The following is a 12,415-nucleotide window of genomic DNA, read 5'->3' as shown; positions in this document are numbered from 1 at the left end:
TAACCGCTCCCCGAATTCACCTGATATGGCACCGTGTGCCTTGTTACTTTTCGGAAAAATACATTTGCCCATAAAAGGAAAGCGTTATGCAGACGTAGAGGCCATTCAAAAGGCTTGCACCGGCATACTGGTGACCATACCGGTCAACAAGCTAAAACACTCGTTCGACATGCTTTTGGATCGTGCGATAAACTGTATTGAAGCAGAGACTATGTCGAATAAAATAAATTGATTTTGTCGGAAAAAATCATTTGTTCTGTTTTTTATTTAAAAGTCCTGTTTACTTTGGAACGCACCTTGTATACATACTACTGTGATCAAATTGAAAGGTGCATTTTGTCCATTTCATCTCCTTCAAAGTAAACTCCTCCCGCTGCAATACACTTATGCGAACGAATTCAATTTTCAAGTCATCATAGCACTTGGAAAATCCTCCATCGTGATGGCCATCAGAGCCTTTTTCGATTCAGCTTTTATATCCTCAATTGAGTCAGAACGATGTCCTCGGGTGGTCATGTGAATTTGTTGAATAGCCAAAAGTTACACGAAGGTAAATCAGGCGAATGCGCTGGTTGCGGCACGATATTAGTTGAAAATGTGGCGAAATGCTCACGAATAACCAATGCATTATGAGATGGTGCATTATCGCATTTCTTGTTCGATAAATTCACACATAGTAAAAATCGAAAAATTCACTTTAGAGCCTCACAAAACAACGCGTACCTCAAATTCTAATGAATATTTTGAGTTTTTAGCATAGATGTTACTAACAGTACTATCAACTTATAGAAAAAAAATGTACCGATTCGAAAAACACGCGAAGTATAAATTAAAAATTCACCTTTCAATTTGATCACAGTATATGGAGTAAAGTCAGCCGGACGTTTCAAAATCTGGCATATCAATTATACGAGGGCTAGGGCCAGTTTCAACTGACTTTACTCATTTTAGACCCAAAGATAAACATATTAGAAAAACACTAGCTACTATAAAGCCTTTTTGTACCACGCTGGTATAAAGTTAACTGTCTTCGACGCATTTTACTATTTATTTATCGTACACTTAGTAACTAAAAAGATCTTCTTTCGAAGGGAAAGAACGTATGAAAATTTTCAGATCGGTATCTCAAAAACTGAAGGACTAATTCGCTTTTATACAGACAGACGGACGGACATGACTAAGTCGACTCAGCTCGTCCTGCTGATCATTTATATATGTACATATATGTATGTTATATTTTGTAAGGTCCTAGATGCTTTCTTCCGGATGTTACAGACTTCGTGACAAATTTAAGGATTATATACCTTCTTTGTCGAAAAAAAGAAAAGTTAGGATATTTTAAGGTATATAGCAATTATTTCATTACACGAATGTTTTTGTTTTTTGATAGTACACTTTATTAACAATGTTTGTGCGAAATTTCGTGAAAAAATGTCAAATAGTTTTTAAGGGGTGGCTGTTTCCCTTAGAGGCCTTTTTTGGGCAGAGCCTTGCGGTGACAATTCCCCAGGTCGAACAAGTCAACTGAAACCATAAAAGTAAACAAATTTCATTAGTTTAGTGTAATTCCTTGTGCATGAACGATCGTTTATATGATTATTTTCTTTTGTGCACACGGGAACGTTTTATGCAAAAAATTAACTTTTGTGCGCAAAAAGTCGATCGTTCCAGCACAGAAGAATGTCATTTCGAACATTTTAAAAAAAAATTTGAAGAAAATCGGTTCAGTAGTTTTCCGCCAATCCATGTCACCGCAAAGTCATTTTTCAAAAAACACCATTTCGAGATATTCGCGTTTTAAGTTAGAAGTGCTGTAACTTTTTTGACAGCTCGAATCTCTATGAAAATTTGAGAAAATGTTCTCAAGGAGTTGTTCTTTAAGATAAAGCAATAAACAATTTTTCTATTTTTATACTCTCGCAACAAAGTTGTTAAAGAGAGTATTATAGTTTTGTTCACATAACGGTTGTTTGGAAGTCCTAAAACTAAAAGAGTCAGATATAGGGTTATATATACCAAAGTGATCAGGGTGACGAGTAGAATGGAAATCCGGATGTCTGTCTGTCCGTCCGTCCGTGCAAGCTGTAACTTGAGTAAAAATTGAGATATCACGATGAAACTTGGTACACGTATTTCTTGGCTCCATAAGAAGGTTAAGTTCGAAGATGGGCAAAATCGGTCTACTGCCACGCCCACAAAATGGCGGAAACCGAAAACCTATAAAGTGTCATAACTAAGCCATAAATAAAGATATTAAAGTGAAATTTGGCACAAAGGATCGCATTAGGGAGGGGCATATTTGGACGTAATTTTTTTTTTAAAGTGGGCGTGGCCCCGCTCCTACTAAGTTTTTTGTACATATCTCGGAAACTACTATAGCTATGTCAACCAAACTCTACATAATCGTTTCCTTCAGGCATTTCCATATACAGTTCAAAAATGGAAGAAATCGGATAATAACCACGCCCACCTCCCATACAAAGGTTATGTTGAAAATCACTAAAAGTGCGTTAACCGACTAACAAAAAACATCAGAAACACTAAATTTTACGGAAAAAATGGTAGAAGGAAGCTGCACCCAGGCCTTTTTTTTAAATTGAAAGTGGGCGTGGCGTCGCCCACTTATGGACCAAAAACCATATCTCAGGAACTACTTGACCGATTTCAATGAAATTCGGTATATAATATTTTCTTAACACCCTGATGACATGTACGAAATATGGGTGAAATCGGTTCACAACCACGCCTTCTTCCAATATAACGCTATTTTGAATTCCATCTGATGCCTTCTCTGTATAACATTTACATTAGGAACCAATGATGATAGCGGAATAAAACTTTACACAAATACGGTATTTGAGCTGAGGTATCCCTTGTGGAAAAATTGTCGTGATCGGACTATAACTTCACAACTTCAAGGTCCCTTATATCGAACACGAAGAACTCAGTGCCTAACCTAACCTAACCTAATTTTTCACCGAAAATATCGGTAAATCTCTCAGAATTTAATTCTAATTTATTTTACAGCAAAATAAAAAAATATGTAAATGACGGATAATGAAATCTCGATTATCACTTTATCATGCGAGAGTATAAAATGTTCGGTGACACCCGAACTTAGCCTTCCTTACTTGTTTTTTTTAATGTTCGTTGAGGTTCAAGGATGGAAAACCTCTAGTAACAGCCCTTTTCTTTTTCCCATACAAACGAATGAATGTTTGTTTGTTAGTAAAGCTAGGAGAACGGCTGCACTAATCTTGATGAAATTTTCAGAGGTTGTTCGTTGTGGATCAAGGAAGGTTTAGAAATAAAAAAACCGTTTATATGCATTTCGTGAGGAAAAGTCGAAAAATTGGAAAATTCCAAAAAGGACCTTTTTTTCGTACAATTTTTTTTTTTTTATTTTTGTTTGTTTTGTTTTTTAATATTTTGATTTGTAAATTATTTGAATCGCACAACTTCGGTCGCTTGCTTTTTCATTCCGGCTATTCAAAAGAAAAATTATTGAAAATTATTCAGTGAAAACTTTACGTGTGTTTCACACAAAGAGATCAATTGCAGATTGAAATTTGATACGAATCCACGAAGAGGTCGCCCTAATATCGATCGGCGTTCTTTTTGCCATCAACGTATGGCAGCCTGAGACAAGCCAAGGCAAGAAGTACTCCCAGGATGCGGTGACATACGTGCGGAATTATGAATCGATGATCAGCAAGCGATCGTCACGCTGTGACAGAACGACTTTTTAAAAAACACTTACGACATATGATGAACTTTATCTTGAAGCAAGGTTATGTGGTGCTGTTAGTTGCTAGATGTATTCTGCTGAGTGGCAAAAGAGAGATTTGCCGCACGCACGCATTATTCTTTAGATGGTGGTTACATCAGATCAAATTGATGAAATCATTTCTGCGGAAATTCCTTATGCAGAATCCAGATCCAGTATTATACGAAGTTGTGAAAATCAATATAGTTCATGGACCTTGCGGACACCACAATCCCACTTCGGTTTGTATGTCTGACAAAAACACTATCCAGGTGCTTTTCTTTCGGAAACACAAACTAGACCAGACGACAATGGCGCATTCAATTTAGAGGCATGAGTATCGAAGTTGACAACACATGGATCGTACCATATTCGCCACTGTTGTCTAATTCACATTCAAAAGTCATGTCAGTTTGGTGTAATCAATAAAATACGTTGGTAAGTACGTCATCAAAAGAGCAAATATGGCGGTTATTGGTCTTGAACGATACGGTCGATACGTGAACTGCAATAAAGCGCTACTTTTGCAATTCATGAACGTTTTCCGACTGTTGTGCGTCTCGCAGTTAGTTTGGAGAATGGCCAAAGTGTGTATTTCAACCCAGAGAATACAGTGGAAACACCGCCAGCAACAAAATCAACATTTACGAATTTTTTCTCAAATTTTGTCAGTGAGAACATTGCTCTATTCGGAAATACCTTGATTTTATACATGGAATGCATCGTCAAAGAAATAGTTGCTCAGAAAGCAAGGCCAACCAATAGATTGACATCCAGGTGTGTTCTCAACTAATGCCTTCGGACGAAAAACAACGATGGTTTCTACCTTCGGTTGCTATTGATTAATGTTCGCGGTTCAACTTCATTTGAATCATTGTGTGCTGTGAATGGTACGGTGCAAGTTTTGGAGAAGCAAGACAGCAATTGCAACTGCTGGAACATGTTAATCACTGGAATACAAATGAAGTTCGCACACTTTTCGCGATAATCCTTTCGACATATCAGCCTTCAAATCCGCATCAATTATGGGACACGAACAAAAATGACCTTGCCGAAGACTTTTTACATCGTCTTTAACCGGTTAATTCCGGTTGATACTTCCGGTGGTTCGATATCAATTCCTCTCGTCGGTTATCAATTCACGAAAGATGAACTCATCACGAATGTTCGGGCATTGGCCAAATTATCGTAACTACGATTCCTTAAATGCACGCGCAATGTTAGCAACCAAAAATGCCGATGTTGTTGACTTAAAGTGGAAGATTCAAAGTCAAATTCCGGGAGACTTGCGCTTATACAAATCGATCGATCGTCTTGACAATGAAGACGACACCGTGAGTTATCCAGTGGAAATTCTTTTGAGAGGCTTGGTATGCCATCGTTATTATGTTTCGCAATCTGCACTATCGATAAGGGGGCAGAATGCTTGATTCCACGAATTCCTTTGATTTTTAACGATTTGCCATTTCAGTTCAAACGTATTCCGTTTCCAGTGAAAATTGAATTTGAGATGACAATCAACAGGACACAAGGATAGTCGCATAGTGTGTGGTATAATTTGGAAATGCTATGTTTTTCACACGGCCAGATATACGTGGCATGCTCACGAGTTGGAAAACCATCTTTTCCGTACACCGGAACAGAAACCAAAAAATGTATGTAGTTTATCAAGTTGCGTTACATTGAAGAAAAAATGAAATGATAAATTTAACTTTCTTTTCATTTCAAAAGACATAATTTCACGCAGGACAACGACTGCGGGGGCAGCTAGTATCACATATAAAATGCTCTGAGAGCTAACGAGTTCACATAGTAACGATATAACATCTCTCAACTTCGATATATCATGCAAAAGCAATATTAAATACTTAAATAATTAAATAATAATTTTTCTACGAGAACATTAGAATATACGTAAGTAGTTACTTCAAGAGTCAAATGAGTACAAATATTCAGGGTTCGAAAGTCACGCAAAACAAATGTTGGAAATAGGGTCTTTTGTATAATTTCTATAAATAAGCAAATATCTTAGCGATTTCTCTTTTAATGAAGCTTCTCCATTAGCCTTACGTAACATTGTAGTTTGTATGGAAGCTATGTGTTATACCAAACTTCGCGAATATAACTTGTCAAATGTGAAAGTTTTCCATACAAAAACTTGTTTCCGATCGTTCAGTTTGTATGGCAACTATTGCCATATTGGCCAATTATTGGCAGTTTCGACAAATGAGAAACTTCTTGAAGAGAAAATGACGTGTGCAAAATTTCAAAAATATATCTTAACAAGTAAGGAGGAGGTTTTCGCCATTTTGTGGGCGTAGCAGTGGGCCGATTTTGCCCATCTTCGAACTTAACCTTCTTATGGAGCCAAGAAATACGTGTACCAAGTTTCATCATGATATCTCAATTTTTACTCAAGTTACAGCTTGCACGGACGAACAGACAGACATCCGGATTTCAACTCTACTCGTCACCCTGATCAGTTTGGTATATCTGACTCTTTTAGTTTTAGGACTTACAAACAACCGTTATGTGAACAAAACTATAATACTCTTCTTAGCAACTTTGTTGCGAGAGTATAAAAACTGAGGGACTAGTTCGTATAAATACAGACGGACAGGCAGGCAGACGGACATGGCTAAATCGACTCAGCTCAACATACTGATCATTTATATATACATACTTTATAGGGTCTCCGATGCTTCCTTCTGGGTGTTACAAACTTCGTGCCAAACTTAATAAACCGTGTTCAGGGTATAATTTAATGTTGGATCTTTGTACGAAGCTCATTTTCGCACCGATAACACAAACACACTGACACTTAAAACGCAGTAACTTCACTTCCAATCGATGAAATGTCATGAAATTCTCACTGGACAATCGATAAAGATAGCAAATTCTAACGCACCAGTCGACATATAGATGGCGTTTCCAGGGGGCGCTAGATTCAAAAAGTCCTGTTTACTTTGGAACGTACCTTGTATGTTCCGATATCGACCAAATTTTCTATGTGTATGATGTTAGGTTGATACGCCTACTTCTCGTATAACACAATTTAAATTCCACCTGTTCTTTCACTTTCCAATATACAAACTGAAATGAATGTATCGGGATAAAACTTTGAACGAGGTGTGCCAGCTTATGACCACAAATTTTTCAAATCGAACCAAAAATGTGAGATATGTTATAGAGACTCAGAGAGAATTCTTAAGTGACAATAATATATTCTTGTTGCAAAAATGGGCTCAATTGGATCAATAATTCCCTCAGTCACCATATACCTTATAAAAAATTGTCTCACTTTCTCCAGACTTTATAACGGAAATAGCGGTCAATATGTGAGTTATCTTAACGAAATTGAAAGAGTGTGTTTTTCTAATAACAATGTATATTTATACTTAAAATGGATAAAATCTTGTATTTAAAATACGATGGCAAAGAACCTATGGAGCATGTTTTACTGAGTAGTCATTCAACATTAGTGTTAAGCTGTTTAGTCGAAGAGACCGAAACCCAAGTCGTCGTTTTCCTCGGATATTTTACTGAGTAGCCATTATTATTTTTGATTGCAACACATCTTTTAAGCATAGATCAAATTTAATTACTAATATGTGTGTCATTTATTTCATTGTATGCTTGTTTTAAGGCATCAAGTAGCTTGTTTTTATAATCGTGGACCTGTTCCCTGTAAATTTGCTTGTTGACAATTTCCCATAAGTTTTCAATCGGGTTCATGTCAGGAAACTGGTCGGACCATCTTATAACATAAACTTAACATTCCAAAAATCAATCTTTTGAGGGTGTGTTTGGGGTCATTGTCATGTTGAAACTACCAATCAGGCTTCATTTTTGGATATCGTGAGGTAACATTTAGGCTTGCAGTATATTTTTATATTGGAACCCATCCATGTTCCCTTCTATTCTGTAAATTGGTCCTACACCCTGACCAGAAAAGCATTCCCACACCATTGTATTAGGTTGTCAAAAAAGTCTTGCGGTATTTTTATTGAATTTTTTTTTATTTTATTGAAATTGAAATGAATTTTTGATGACTCATGCCCAGCTCTTGACCGATGCTACGCCTGCTACTATGCCGGTCTCTTTCAACCAATTCAGCGATTTTATCGCAATTTTCGACGACAGGCCTTCCGGAGCGTGGCGCATCTTCGACCACCTCTACACCAGAACGAAAACGTTGAAACCATGTTGTGTGGAAATGGAAACTGTATCGGGTCCATAAACTGCACAAATTTTATTGGCGGCTTGAGATGCATTTTTGCCTTTATCATAGTAGTACTGTAAAATATAGTAGCTATAACTCACGAACGACTTAAAAGTAACGACAGTCAATCGAGCACGTATTAGCGCGTGAAATGAGTTTTCCAAATAGGTATAGCATGACCCGATGCGACGAATAAAACTAGAACTACGCGCTTCCTCGGTGATAGGAAGACTGTCAAAGCTGCAAAGACTTGCATGTGTCTGTGCTTCGGGGACAATGCGCACATGCCCCACGGTGGCTTACTAGAGCTCACACCGCTTCATCAGGTGATCAAGCTAGCAGCAAAGCACACCATGCTGCTAATGTCAGCAGAAGGCTGTGGAAGAGGGAAGATCATGTCCTCTAAACAGATGGACGCCCTAGCGGAAAGCACACCGCTGGCCCTCCTCTCACGAGATGGCACAACAAAGAAAATTAATCTCAAAAAGAATTTTAAAGTAACTCTAGGCAGCAAGATGGAGTGGAATGATTCCACTCTGGAAAAGCTACTGAAAGACAGTACCATTCAGTGGTACACTGATGGCTCAAAAACACCGGAAGGTATTGGGGCAGGTATTGCGTGACCGCGTATTAAGCTGTCCATACCTATGGACTACTTCCCAAGTATCTTCCAGGCTGAAGTTTTTGCCATCAGTCAGTGCGCGGAAGTCAACCTCAGCCGCAACTATCGCAACCAGCGCATAGCTATTCTCAGTGATAGTCAAGCGGCACTAAAAGCGATTCTATCATACGAGACCAAATCGCTTTTAGTCGAGGAATGTATAGAAAGGCTAAACCGCCTGTCCCTGTGCAATCGGGTACATCTAATCTGGGTACCAGGGCACAAGGGAGTAGAAGGTAATGAGAAGGCCGACGAGCTGGCCCGCACGGCAGCAGCATCCAAGATGTTGGGACCAGAGCCATATATAGCGGTAGGACCCCACACTCTTAAGGAGCTGCTCCGCACGGAGGAAAGAGAGGAAAGAGAGCGGCACTGGCGGCAGGCAGCAGGTATGCGCCACGCTAAGCTGCTCCTGGGAGGGTATAACCTCTCCAGGTAAAGCGTTAATTAACCTACCTCGTGAGAAATTCCGTCTCCTCGTCGCAATATACACCGGCCACTGTAAACTCAGGAAGCACCTGTCCAACATGGGCATGGTCTCCGGTGCCAACTGCCGGTTCTGCGACCTGGAACAGGAGACACCAGCACACCTTATCCAGGATTGCACAGCAATCTGTGGGAAAAGGCTTAAGGCCCTGGATTCAGTGTATATCAGCAGGGATCATATAACCTCGCTTGAGCCCGGCAAACTCCTGGAACTGTTCAGGCTGCTTGGGCTCTGTGAGGTCATGTGATATAGGAGAGGGCACAATAGACCCTAGGTCGCGGTGCATTACCTCAATTAATAATTCTAATTCTAATTCTAAGCGCCAACTAGCGAAAATACCGCAAGACTTTTTTGACAACCTAATATTACCCCCACCTTGCTTTACAACACCCTGCACATATCGACGGTCTAAACGCTTTCCTGTTGGCCTTCGTACACCTGTCATTCCATCTGAGTACTGCAAATTAAATTTGGACTTATCTGAAAGAAATATCGGCTTCCATTGCTCTACAGAACTATGATACCATTGATATGCAGTTTTGCAAATTCCGAAAGTGCTAACCGATTTTTTTGGAAATTTTATGAAATTTTTGGTTACACCTGAGCTTAGCCCTTCCTTACTTGTTTTCGATATAGTCATATGTTTAATTCACGCACACGTCGGTGTATATCCGTAATTTTAGAACATGCAAACGTCCTATCTAAATATCACATTAAAACTATCACTTTGTAAAAAGCTTTAAAACTTATTACATACCATATGTTGTACCGCAAATGATGAAAATTCCATTTCATGGAGTGGAAGAAAATCGCGTCAAAGTTTTTAAATTACATTCAGAAAATGTATATATGTAAGTATAAATGTGTACACGTGAGCAAACATCTTTACACTAGTATATGGCTTCAGTCATACGTGCGCTAAGTGTTATAGCCGAGGAACATATTCGCGTGCACATTGATTGGAAATTTGTTTACGAGTACACGCCACCTGAATCCGTTCAATAACTGACACTCTTATGTGTGTACAAAGTGTGGCTTTAGGCTACGCGTGTAAGCGAACCAGCGGACGACATGTTGACACGGTGAGGCCGCAGATGATGATTACGCATAATGATTTTCGCGTGATTTAAGCACATTCCAACAACGAAATGTGCGAAATTCGTGTCAAGAATTTTCTGCTCACAATAACAACGACTTACATGCCACATACCTATACTGGAAACGCCGAACGCATTTCGTGCACGCATTGCTTAAACTGCAAAATTAGCGAAATATAAATATCTTGATAGCACAGTTGAAGGAGGCTTATTTCATAGGTAATCACAAACCTCTTTTCAGTTCAACTTCAAGGTTTTGTAATGCAGGCTATGTGAGTATTGCTTATAAACTCTACAACCTTCCAGTAGCTGATTAATAAAGCTCCCCTGGTTAACATTTCTGCGAAGTCATCAATAATTTTATAATTTTTGAAAAGTTTTTGACTCTACATTTGATCTCTGGAATTGCTTGTGCCCTGCCGTATGGGTTTAAGATTAATATTCCATCATATAACTATAATAGAAATTATACCTGAGAAAGGCTTCACGTTAAAAGCGATTGTTAGGTTTAGCACTAACGTTTTTAAAATTTGTATCCCTTTCTTCTGTAAAGAATTTATTGAAATGTCGACATATGTTAAACAAACAGCTACTTATTTATTTTTTTCATAGATACATATACTCTCGCTTTCATATGTGTGAAGCTCGCTGATGATTCGATTATCAGTTCTCAACTGTCTGTTCAGTAGTTTAACACGTTGGCTGTCAGTTTGTCATCGGTGATCAAGACAAAATCGACTCCCTGGTGTCAAGAATAATACAGATGGCGTTTTGGCCAAGGCGTGTATCACCGGTGTAAAATTGGCACCTGGAGGCAATTTTTTGTAGTGATCACTGGTGAAACACTGGCAGCCAACGTGTTAAATTGATGACTTGTGATCTCACTATTCCGACATTTGAAAAGAAATTGTTCCTGTGGCGAGTTGTAGTAAAAATAATTCCATTATTATTGCTTTAAACCGTAGATTTTTTTTGACCCGATTTAAGTTAAATATGTACCATCTTGTTCGCTAGCTTGTTGCGTTTTTGACGAAAATTGCACAATGGCATCGTAGACACCTGACATGACTTTCCCTTGCCTGGCTTGCGTTTTTGCCTTTGTTGCAGAAAAGCTGTATAATATTAGGTTCCGCTTTTTTGCTCTTTATTCAATGCTTTATAAAAAGTGTTACAGTGATCGGATTTAGTTCAAATATGCGCCGTTTCGTTCGATAATCTGTTTCCATTTAGACGGCAACTTCATAATACCCTCCTCGTAGAAGCCCCCCTCCTTATTGGCGAAGAACTCGGACAGCCACTTTTCACAAACCTTTTGAGTTCAACTTTACACCAACAAGGGCGTTCACCATGGACAGGAACAGGTGGTAATCACTTGGCGCTATGCCCAAGCTATATGGTGGATGCGATAAAGCCTCCCATCCGAGCTCCCGTAGTTTCTGACGAGTCATCAACGAAGTGTGTGGTCTGGCGTTGTCCTGGTAGAACACTACAACCTTCCTGTTGGCCAATTCTGGACACTTCTGGTCGATCGCCTGCTTCAAACGGTCCAGTTGTTCGCAGTAAATGGTAGAATTAAGCGTCTGGCCAAATGGTAGCAGCCCATAGTGGATGATTCCCTTCCAATCTCACCAAACATACAGCAAAACCTTCCCGGCCGTCAATCGCGCTTTTGCCACTGTTTGGGACAATTCACCGGCCTTCGACCATAACCGTTTTCGCTTGATATCGACGTATGTGATCCATTTTTCGTCGCCAGTCATCATCCGCTTCAAAAATGGGTCGAGTATGTTCCGTTTTAGCAGCATATCGCAGGCGTTGATTCTGTCCAGAAGGTTTATTTGCGTCAAATCATGCGGCACCCAAACATCAAGCTTTTTCTTCTGCGAAATTCAAAAGACAAAAAAGCGGAAGGGAGATATTTGACAACCCAATATGACGTATTTTATCTTCTTCTCATAAAAATTAATATTTATTATTTTTGTAACGTATAATTGCTTGACTTGTTCGCACTTTAAAACACCGTTTCACCGTTCAAATAACTGATAGAAAACGGTAAATTCTTTTAAAAGTTTTAAATTTGAGGGTAGATATTTCATATCTTTTGCCCTTGAGTACAATAAAAGACAATAAGAAATGTTTCATGATTGACTTCCAATAATAACCTCTTTAAGTAAATTGTGTC

The 12,415-nt window shown here is 38.9% G+C and overlaps 1 protein-coding gene and 1 long non-coding RNA gene across 2 annotated transcripts in view; both read left to right on the top strand.

The window, feature by feature from the left end:
• The window catches only part of LOC125778090 (uncharacterized), a 165,847-nt gene that overhangs the window by 120,276 nt on the left and 33,156 nt on the right, over positions 1–12,415 (top strand). The window lies entirely within an intron of this gene.
• Positions 1–12,415, top strand: part of LOC105222670 (cholecystokinin receptor type A-like) — a 63,302-nt gene that overhangs the window by 37,649 nt on the left and 13,238 nt on the right. The gene's annotated exons all lie outside the window — the stretch shown is intronic.

Source organism: Bactrocera dorsalis, chromosome 4 (assembly GCF_023373825.1).
Source record: "Bactrocera dorsalis isolate Fly_Bdor chromosome 4, ASM2337382v1, whole genome shotgun sequence".
NCBI classification, from domain to species: domain Eukaryota; kingdom Metazoa; phylum Arthropoda; class Insecta; order Diptera; family Tephritidae; genus Bactrocera; species Bactrocera dorsalis.
The sequence above is the reverse complement of the archived record's forward strand: the minus strand, read 5'-3'. Positions and strand labels throughout refer to the sequence as shown.